The following is an 11,566-nucleotide window of genomic DNA, read 5'->3' as shown; positions in this document are numbered from 1 at the left end:
CACTTAACCTCAGGGCTTCTACATTTTATTTTATATATTTTTTTAAAGTATGCCTTTAAATAAATGGAAAGATATCACATATTCATGGGTCAAAAGAGTTCATATCATTAAAATGGCAATGCTATCTTTTGCCTGTCAACCTATCAACACTATAGTGCCCATCAACACTATCCCTATCAAAAAATCAGCTTCTGTTTTGGTCAGAAGTTGACACACTGGATCATAAAATTTATATGGAAACTCAAGGGAAACAGGATAGCCAAAAAGAAGAATAAAGTTGGAGAACTCACACTTTACATTTTCAAAGCTTATTTAAATGGATAGAATTAGAATAGAATAGCAGAATAAAACTTAGGGAATAAAAAAATATATAGAAATTAAACAATACAATCCTAAATAACCCAATTGGCCAGAAAAGAAATCTTAAAGGAAGTTAGAAAATACTTTGACATGAATGAAAATTAAACATAAAATACCAAAACTTATGGGATGCAGATAAATCAGTGCTTAGAGGGAAATTTACTGCTGTAAATACTTATATCAAAAAGGAAGAAAGCTCTCAAATCAATAATCTAAACTTCTACCTCAAGTTTTTAGAGAAAATCAGACTAAACCCAAAATAAGCACAAGGGAAATAATATTGAAGTCGAAGTATTTATCTCCTTATGGAAGGAGAAATTAACTTATGGAAGGAGAAATTACAGAATAGAAAAATAATAGAGAAATACAGCTAAAAGTTGAAGAATTGAAGAAAAATTAATACCAATCCTTCACAAATCTTCACACACAAAATGGACGACAAGGGAACACTTTCAGTTTATTCTGTGAGGCCAGTATTACCCTGATACTGAAATCAGGCAAAGAAATCATGAGAAGAGAAAACTACAGGCTGATATCTCTAAAGGATATAGATGCAGGGACTTCCCTGGCAGTCCAGGGGTTAAGCACTCCTGGCTTCCACTACAGGAGGCACGGGTTAGATCGCTGGTCAGGCAACTAAGATCACACATGCCATGAGCCACACGGTCAAAAAAAAAAGAAAAAGAATATGCAAAAATCCTCACAAAAATACCTATAAATGGTGTATAAAAAGGATTATGTGTGTGCTGTGTGCTTAGTTGCTCAGTCATGTCCAACTTTTTGTGACCCCATGGACTGTAGCCCGCCAGCCACCTCTGTCCTTGGGGAGTCTCCGGGCAAGAATACTAGAGTGGGTGGCCATGCCCTCCTTCAGGGAATCTTCCCAACCCAGGGATCGAACCTAGGTCTCCCACACTGCAGGAGGATTCTTTACCATCCGAGCCACCAGGAAAGCCCAATAATACTGGAGTGGGTAGCCTATCCCTTCTCCAGGGGATCTTCCTGACCCAGGAATTGAACCGGGGTCTCCTGCATTGCAGGTGGATTCTGTACCAGCTGAGATACCCGGGAAGCCCAAAAATGATTATACACCATGACTAAGTGTAGGAATATAAGATCAGTTCAATATATAAAAAATAAATCAGTGTAATATATCATATTAATAGAATGAAGGACAAAGACCACAGCATCATCTCAAGGGATGCACAAAAAACATTTGACAAATCCTAAATTCATTCTGTTGAAAAGCATTCAGCAAATTAGCAACAGAGGACAACATCCTCAACCTGATAAAGTCCATGTATAATAAACCCCAGCTAAAACTATATTTAATAATGAAAGACTGAAATTTTTGTGCTTATAATTAGGAACAAAACAAGAATGTTTACTATCACTTCTACTAGTCAGCAATGTACTGGGGGTTCTAAGACAGTCAGACAAGAAAATGAAATATAAGTAATCAAGATTGGAAAGGAAAAATAAAGCTATATCTATTCATAGATCATATGATCTTATAAATAGAAAATACTAAGGAATCCACAAAAAAATACCATTACAACTAATGAACAGATTTAGCAAAGTTGCAAGGTACAAAATCAATATACAAGACTCAATTGTATTTCTTTTGCTAGCAAAGAACATTCCAAAAATAAAATTAATAAAATTGCATTTACAAGGCATGAAAAGGTATAGAATATTTAGGAATAAATTGAACAAAAGTATAAGATTGATACACTGAAAACTACAATACATCACTGAAAGAAATTAAAGAAAAAGCAAATAAATGGAAAGACATCCATGTTCAGAGATTGGAAGACAATATTGTTAAGATGGCAGTAATCCCAAAGCTGATCTATAGACTCAACACATTCTCTATCAAAATCCCAGGTGCCGTTTTTGCAGAAACTGACAAATTGATCTTAAAGTTCATACAGAAATGTCTAAACAAGAACAGTCAAAACAATCTCATAAAAGAACAAACTTGGAAGACACACTTCACTGTGTCAAAACTTACTAAGAATCTACAGTAATCAAGACAGTGTGGAACTGGCATGTGAATAGATACATCAGTTCAGTTCAGTTCAGCCGCTGAGTCATGTCTGACTCTTTGCGACCCCATGGACTGCAGCACGCCAGGCCTCCCTGTCCATCAACAACTCCCGGAGTTTATACAATAAAACAAAATTGAGAATCCGGAAATAAGCCCTGATTTATGGTCAATTCATCTTTGACAAGGATGTCAAGACAATTCAATGGGAGTGTCAATGAAACAAATTAATAATCAATCCAGAAAAGAGATAGCATTGTAGATAACTATACTTCAATTTAAAAAAGAAATGGAAAATTTTATTCAAGCCAAGCTGAGAATTATAACCCAGGAAGCAATCCTTCAGAAAGCTCTGAGGACTCTTCTGCCTATGTATTACTTCCTGTATAGAGGCCGTGCACACTTGGACAAATACCCCCACTCTTTGGACTACTGTTTCCTCACTCTCACATGCTGTGGTTCCTAGAAGACAATGGCAGAAGTCCCTGCCAGATCTAATCCTCCAAGGAAAAGTAGAAGGAATTAGCTTATGTGCAATTGTCTTCATCACCATCACTTTCCTCCTGGAAGGAGAGGTCCATGGGGCCACGAATGGTAGTCACTCTGCCTGAGGCTCTGGATATTACAACACAAGGAACTTAATTCCCCTGTGTCAACCATGGTAGAGTGGAAAGTATTCAAGCCTTGAAATAGTTAAGTCTGGATTCAAATCCTAGGTCCTATCACTTTCAGCTGTGTAGCTTTCAGTAATCTATCTTCTTTCAGCCTCAGTTTCCTCCTCTGCCAAATGGGGTAATATTAGCATCTACCTCAGAGGTATGATACTTTGGCCACCTGATGCGAAGAGCCAACTCATTGGAAAAGACCCTGATGCTGGGAAAGATTGAAGGCAAAAGGAGAAGAGGGTGTGGGTAGCAGAGGATGAGATGGTTAGATAGCACCAACCGAATGGACATGAGTTTGAGCAAACTCCAGGAGATAGTGAAGGACAGGGAAGCCTGGCATGCTGCAGTCCACGGGGTCACAGAGAGTCAAACACAACTTAGCAACTGAACAACAACGACAGAGGTATGGAAAGGTACCTGGGTCCACTCTAACTATGTTCCTTTTGTTATATGCTTTATAAAGACCTTGAACCCTTCCTTAATGAGTTCAGACACAGTTTAGAAGAAGTAGAACTGACACACAAAAAATTATCCATCAAATTTTCCCTCAAGGAGCTGCAGAGTTCAGCAGAGCACAGTTAGATAGCAATGTTAACACTTTCCAGGATTCACAAGTGGAGCAGCAACTTCATTTCTAGCCTATTACTTATCGCACATGGGTTCCCCTTCTTAGATGATTTAAATCTGTTCACAGAGTCTACAATCTCAGATGCACAAATGCTAGGTGGTATAAGAAAATAAGGGCTTCCCTGGGAGTTCAGCTGGTAAAGAATTCACCTGCAATACAGAAGACCCTGGTTTGATTCCTGGATCAGGAGGATCCTCTGGAGAAGGGATAGGCCACCCATTCCAGTATTCTTGGGCTTCCCTGGTGGCTCAGCTGGTAAAGAATCTGCCTGCAACGCAGGAGACCTGGGTTCGATCCCTGGGTTGGGAAGATCTCCTGGAGGAGGGCATGGCAACCCACTCCAGTATTCTTGCCTGGAGAATCCCCATGGACAGAGGAGCCTGGAAGGCTACAGTCCATGGGTCACAAAGAGTTGGACACGACTGAGAGACTAAGCACATACGAAAAAAAAGGACATGAATTTTGGATTCAGAAAGAATGGATTTGAATTCTAACTCATATGCTTATTAGCCATGCCCTTGGTCAAACTATTTGCCATCTTGGTTCCTTCACACAGGAGGGGGACAGCACTAACAATTACCTTGCAGGTTCAGGGCAATGACTTAAAATGATGTAAGTAGAGTGCCAGGCACGGGGTGAGAGGCTGATCAACGGCAGCTATGCCTACTCAGACTGTCACGTCATAAAGCTGACATCCTTACCAGAGGGAGAGAAGCCTCACCAATAGTAACAGCCACACTGATCTGCATGAAAGCTGTCAGTGTGGCCTTTCTTCAAACCCAGAGAGATTCTACCTCGTCACCCTCCCTTGCCCAAAAGCTGTAGGCTTCTGTTCCTGAGTTTCTTTAAATCTCCAAAGTGCCCAGAAGTGACTGATACATTTGGCATCTGGTGGATATTACTGAATGATGGCTTCTTTGTGGTGAAATGCATCCTGCTTGAACTCACTCGGGTACTTGTGGATGATTCTGAAGGGCTGGTTGTTCACATCTGTCTCTGTTGTGTGGCAGACATATTTCTCATCTAACTTGATGGAGTATTTCAGGACAGAGAACACCCTGTAGAAGGCATTCATCTGCTCTTCCAGGACCCCCACTGTACTGCGGTTGCTTAGGTCCCTCTCTGCCTGGTCCAACCAGGTAACATTGGGCATGAGGTACCAGCCCTTGGAGACGCATGTGGCCACGTCCTCATCATCAATCGTATCAAACTGCACCTGGGGCATTTCAGAGTCTGGTTGGAAAAAAATAACAAAACAATTAGTTCTTTTTTAAATTTCAGCCACAAGAGGATCAGGCTAGCAGAAATCTTGCCCTGAGTTTCTATATTAAACCTTATATAGGCAACACATCTTGAGGTTCACCATAGTCAAAATTTTGATCCAGGCACAGTGAGAGGATATCAGGATACACACATGTGCCTGCCCTCATTTACCACTACTGGTCTCATCTACCACTGCTGTCTTTATTTCTGGAAACTTACCCTAGTTGAGGGGATTCATTTCAGACTCTGCCACCCTCAGATATCCTGCTGAGAATCACAGAAGATAGCAAATGATTATCAGCACCACCTTCCCGTCTCTTCCAAGTCTTGCCCTGAGGAATTCTGCCATGCCTCCCTCCACCTTCATGAGACCACTCTCCATGTAATCCTGCAAAGAATGAGGATCCTTGGGGCACTATAGAGATCCACTGGTTCAATCCAATCTTACATTTTAATAGTGAGAAGAGTGAGAAAATGAAGCCTGGAAAATCTAAATGATTTGTCCAGAGTCATAGAATTACCACTTGGGCCTCCTGACTCCCAACACAGGGCTATTCTCCCCAAACCACACGTCATATCTCAGAGTTTTCACGTAGGTATTATGAAACATTTTGGCTTTTCAGTGCTACAGTTTGTTTGGTGAGTTTGGGATAAGACCAATGTTTTCGTTATGTTTTGTTTGCATGAATGACTGATGTATCCAGGTACGAATGTAATAGCTATAGTTCAGAGCAATATTTTTAGATAAGATGAACTGACATTCTAAATACCTAACTCTCATCATGGGAATAAGAAATACATATAATAATTTGAGTAGGAGAGAAAAAGTGAGAACATCAGAAGAAAAAATTTGTAGTCTATCTTTGTGAACAGAGGCAGAGCTTGAAACCAAGTTAATCCAATAATTCCCTTACCTTCTACTATTTGCTTTATTGTACTTTGACCTCTTCCATTTGGTGTGATGGCCGAGCATTTGTAGACAGCTTCATCCATGAAATCTACATTTCTTAATAAAAGTGATAGAGTCCCCTCAGAAATTTCCTCCAGATCCACAGAGACTCTTCCCTCATACAAGGAGTTTTGTTCCCCTAGTTGCTTGGTGTTATTGCTGAACTGATAAACCAACTTTGAGAAAACTTCGAAAAAATCATAGTGCCTGAAAAATCGGTAATATTCTGTATCATCCTCTACCTCATATTCCTCTTTGATGTCTTCTCGTTTCCAAGCAAACTCGAGATTTTCTGTGCCCTCCACAAAGAAGAAATGACAGGAAAGAGGAACATCAGTGGAAGGATGTGCCCGTAACTCTCCGATAGACACTGAGGATAGCAAAGAACAAATGAAGCTAGTCAAGCGTTTATAAAGCCCAGCAAACACTGCAGCACATAGGATTTAACAACAGATAAAATAAATTACTCTAGCTATTTCAAGCACAAAGGAGTTTAGGACAGACAATTAGACATTTATAAAATCATTGGAAGGCTAGAGAAATGAGTCCAAAGAAGGAAATGAACTGAGACTTTGGTCCTTTTCTGCTTTAGACTCTGAACTGACTTCAGATTTCAGAACTAAAACGTAGGCTTTTTTTGAGTCATGGGCATTCAGACTTGGACGGGACATATACCATAGGCTTTCCGGAATCTCCAGCTTGGCCACTGCAGATCTGGGGACTTCTTACTCCATAATCACTTGATCTCTTCATATAGATTTTATGTGTTCTGTTTCTCTGGAGTACTCTAACTAATAATCAGGTAACATTTATTAAATTTTACCATGCATTAGACATATTCTAAGAGCTTTTCCTGAACTAATTCATTTAACCTGCATACTTACACCAAGGTAGATATTATTATTATCTTCAATGTATTGTACTACTGAGAAAACCAAGACACAGTGAGGTGAAGTAAGTTGTTCAAGGACACACAGCAAGTGAGAAATAGGGCTATGATTCAGACCGCAATAGCCTGGCCACACAGCTCTCAGTCTGAACTGGGTTCGATCTTCTAACAGTAGTTCAGTTCACTTCAGTCGCTCAGTTGTGTCTGACTCTTTACGACCCCATGAACCGCAGCACGCCAGGCCTCCCTGTCCATCACCAACTCCCTGAGTTTACCCAAACTCATGTCCATTGAGTTGATGATGCCATCCAACCATCTCATCCTCTGTCATCCCCTTCTCTTGCCTTCAATCTTTCCCAGCATCAGGGTCTTTTCAAATGAGTCAGCTCTTCGCATCAGGTGGCCAAATATTGGAGTTTCAGCTTCAACATCCGTCCTTCCAATGAATATTCAGGACTGGTCTCCTTTAGGATGGACTGGTTGGATCTCCTTGCCGCCCAAGGGACTCTCAAGAGTCTTCTCCAAAACCACAGTTCAAAAGCATCAATTCTTTGGTGCTCAGCTTTCTTTATAATCCAACTCTCACATCCATACATGACTACTGGAAAAACCATAGCCTTGACTAGACGGACCTTTGTCAGCAATTTGCTTTTTAACACACTGTCTAGGTTGGTCATAACTTTCCTTCCAAGGAGTAGGTGTCTCTTAATTTCATGGCTGCAATCACCATCTGCAGTGATTTTGGAGCCCCCAAAAATAAAGTCAGCCATTGTTTCCACTGTTTCCCCACCTATTTCCCATGAAGTGATGGGACTGGATGCCACGATCTTAGTTTTCTGAATGTTGAGTTTTAAGCCAACTTTTTCACTCTCCTCTTTCATTCTCATCAAGAGGCTCTTTAGTTCTTTACTTTCTGCCATAAGGGTGGTGTCATCTGCATATCCGCTGCTGCTGCTAAGTCACGTCAGTAGTGTCCGACTTTGTGTGACCCCACAGACGGCAGTCTACCAGGCTCCCATCCCTGGGATTCTCCAGGCAAGAATACTGGAGTGGGTTGCCATTTCCTTCTCCAGTGCTGCATATCTGAGGTTATTGATATTTCTTCCTGCAATCTTGATTCCAGCTTGTGCTTCATCCAGCCCAGCATTTCTCATGATGTACTCTGCATATAAGTTAAATAAGCAGGGTGACAATATACAGCCTTGACATACGCCTTTTCCTATTTGGAACCAGTCTGTTGTTCCATGTCCAGGTCTAACTGTTGCTTTCTGACCGTAGGCACTTGTTCTAAGTTTAATGAATAAAAAAGCGACTAATGAAATAAACGATCAAATGAATATAAAGAAAGACAGATGACAATGGAAAACAGGAGTCAGGGAGAAACGACTTGTCTGCCCTTTAGAAGGATGGATTTGCATATAAGAAAACGAAATGTCTTCCTGCTCAGATTGTTATTTGTCTGACATGGTTATCATCAAGAAGCAGTGAATTACAGGTGTAAAAACTCTTTTTAGATTGTAATCCAAATTCTAAGTTTAAGAACTAAGTTGCTAAACTTAAACGTAGTTCTAAGTTTTCTTTACTAGTCATTTGTAATTAGGCAAGTCAATCTCTCTTATTCTATAGTTTTCTTACATATAATTAGGGTAGGAACACCTGTCCCAGCATTGTTATGAAATGCTTGGGATCTTAGAGACACTTTTTATATGACAAAGTTCAATCATTTTCCAGAGGGACAGAAGGAGTGGACCAGATGGATGCATACCTTAGTAAGCTTCCACTCTTCCCAGCCTCTCTCATAAAAATGTGCAGTTCACTCATGAAAGGTCCTTAATTCTAGCTTCTCAGGTTATATCCAGGAGGTCTTGCTACAGCTGTACACTTTCTAGCCCCAAGGGAAAAGGTCTCAGATTCAGGAATCCAAAGGCTCTAGTCAAAGAATCATGAAACAGGAACTGTTGATGATGTAACTGGTAATATAAAAGCCAGGCTTTGACTGATGTGTCTGCAGATGGTCCTACTTGAATCTGAGTAACCCTTTTGTCTATTTCAATCTGTTTTATTTCTAGGCCTTTGTATCTTTAGCTTTCCAAGGTCCAAGAAACTGAGTCAAAATCTCAGCAGAAAGATACCATATCTAAAGCACCTCATATTAGACTGTCACTGTTGCTATAAAATGCATTATTAGCTTTCTCTTTTCACTTACATATATACCCTCTCCTTTAATTTATTTGGTTGGGTTGTTCCTAACTATGAATGGATTACCATCTCACTTTGCCTTACTGCTCCTTTCTACACACACACACACACACACACACACAGTAGCCAAGCATCCAAAGAAAAGAATCAGTAAATGTAATCTGGGTGAACCTGGCCTTGCACTAACTCCTGATTCGATCCCTGGCATCCCTAAGGATGCCTTCCACTGCTGCCAGGCTTTAAGAGACTGGCAGAGCTGCTGAAGGTCCCTGAGAGACTGAATGTACCTGAAATCTATAAAGGTGTTTGATCACTTTTCAAGTAATTATATTTCAGGTTTTGGATACATGTGATTTTTAAAAGAAATTTTTGCATATATATTTTTGGTTAGCTGAATTAACTTTTTCAACATCTATATACTATTTATCTCAACATTTTTTAAGAACTGAACATAAAAACTTATACAAACTCTATGTTGACTGCCCATCCAGAATTTTTAGGACAGATCTGATCTCAAATATTCTGTGATGCTATACTCTAAATCGACATTTATCAGGCACTTGAAGTGGGGAGGACTGTCCATTTTTTTTTAATTGAAGGAGTTCAAATTATAGATGTAAATCAGTGTAATTATCCAGATATGGCCTCGAATGAACAATTCAAGTTGGTGGTGCAGGCAGCGAGGCTTTTCTCATTTAAAAACATGAAAATAGAATAAACAATAATGCTTTACTATTTGGGTTTGTTAGATTTTCCCATCTGTTCTTCACCATTTCCTGTTAAACAAATAGGGCATTGTTAATTCCATCTTGAAAAAATGAGAAAACTGAGGTTCAGAGAGATTAAGTCATTTGTTTCTTTTTTTAACCTCCAAATCAATATTTCCCTCACTCTTCCAAAGTTGTTTCAGAAATATCCATAAAGATTTTTTGAAAAGTGACTCACCTACATTATGAATAAGTAGAAGTATGTTTAAAGTCACCAAAAAGAAAGACATTCTGTAAGGAACAGAAAGAAAAGCAGAAAATTTGCTTCAGCTAAGAAAGAATGTGAACCAGCACAACCCAGCCGCCACCCCACTGGGTCCAAGAAAGGCCCCCACAGACACCACTGTCAAGCTCCATGCCCACCGGATGCACTCTTAGCTGACAGAGGCTTCCAGCACTTCGGCATTCTGTGTGAGATTGTCCACTGAGTCAAGTTCACCCAGGCTGATCGTAGACAGTTTGTTTGATTTGCTATATGAACCTGGAACTCTATTTCTACAATAAGCAAGTCTGTCTCTATAGGTGAGTCACATTTGAATTATTCTGGATCAGAGCTAACCCTAAAATGATGTTTGACAGGTCAGTGACAGCTTCCCGAGCAATTGTCACTGGTCTTTCTGGATGTTGCTTGGGGGAAGTCAGCAGTGGGGGAGGTATAACTAGTAGATATCCAGGTGCATCTGAAAAGTTATGGATTGATGCTTCCCAAACAGAGAAAAATAACAAGAGACAGTACTAAACACACCTGCCCAGCCAGGGCTGCACTTTACTGGGAACGGTATGAACAAGCCTGGGACATCTTTGGAGCGGGTAGAAAGGGCTCGGGGAATACTCAGCCTCTTTAATGAACTCTGATGTAAATGTACATCTGCAGCAAGTAAAGGCCTGGATCCAGTCTCCCTCTCTGGTCTCACCTCTCACAGTTCCCCTACACCTGAAGTTCCACCAGCAGCATCCCTAGGTCATGGTGCTATTCCAACCCTCCTTGCCTGGCACATCCCCTATCACCGCCACCCTCATCTGCCCTCCACAACTCACTTGTCATTCAAAATTCCACCACTTCCTATAATCATTCAGGGGAAAAATAGAACTCCACAATGCCCCAGGTCTATGATACATCACAATAAGGGCAACTATGTATATCAAATATTAACAAATGCCAAATTTAATATTCAAAATAAGCCTATGAAATGATTGCTATTATCTCTCTTTTTTTCTCTTCATTATCTCCATTTTATAAGTGAGGAAACCAAGGCATAGAGAGGGTAAATAATTCATCAGGGTTACACAGAACCAAGATACTCATCTTTCAGGTTAGTTGAAGCCTGTCATGTCACCTAAATTCTGTCCTGATAATCCCTGCACTTTCACTGAAAACCTTGGGACGTCTCATCACTTAGGGTGTCCACCAAAAGAACAGGAAGCTCATGGCTGATGAAGCAGATGGTTTGTGGAGTCTTTTTGCTAGAAGCCTATCGGACCCTGGAGAATATGTGCTCTGTGCATTTAATATTAAAGATACAGAAGTCTTCAGAAGAACAAGAGGATAAAGAAACAGCCCTTGCTAGTAAATGTCTAAATAAAGCATTTCTGGGGTCAGTGGGACAAGCGGAAAGAGTCTTTGCTAAAAATATATACTCTGAAACTAGTGACAACTACTGATTAAAGAAACATCTCCCCATGGTGTATGTAGAAAAAATTTTTAAGATATATCTAAAGTAATAAAAGATAATATGTCAGATAGCAGTCACTAGAGCTCTAGATAGTTAATAGAGACTATAGTCAAATGTCATAGAGAT

Source organism: Budorcas taxicolor, chromosome 1 (assembly GCF_023091745.1).
Source record: "Budorcas taxicolor isolate Tak-1 chromosome 1, Takin1.1, whole genome shotgun sequence".
NCBI lineage: Eukaryota > Metazoa > Chordata > Mammalia > Artiodactyla > Bovidae > Budorcas > Budorcas taxicolor.
This window is presented reverse-complemented; position numbering follows the sequence as displayed.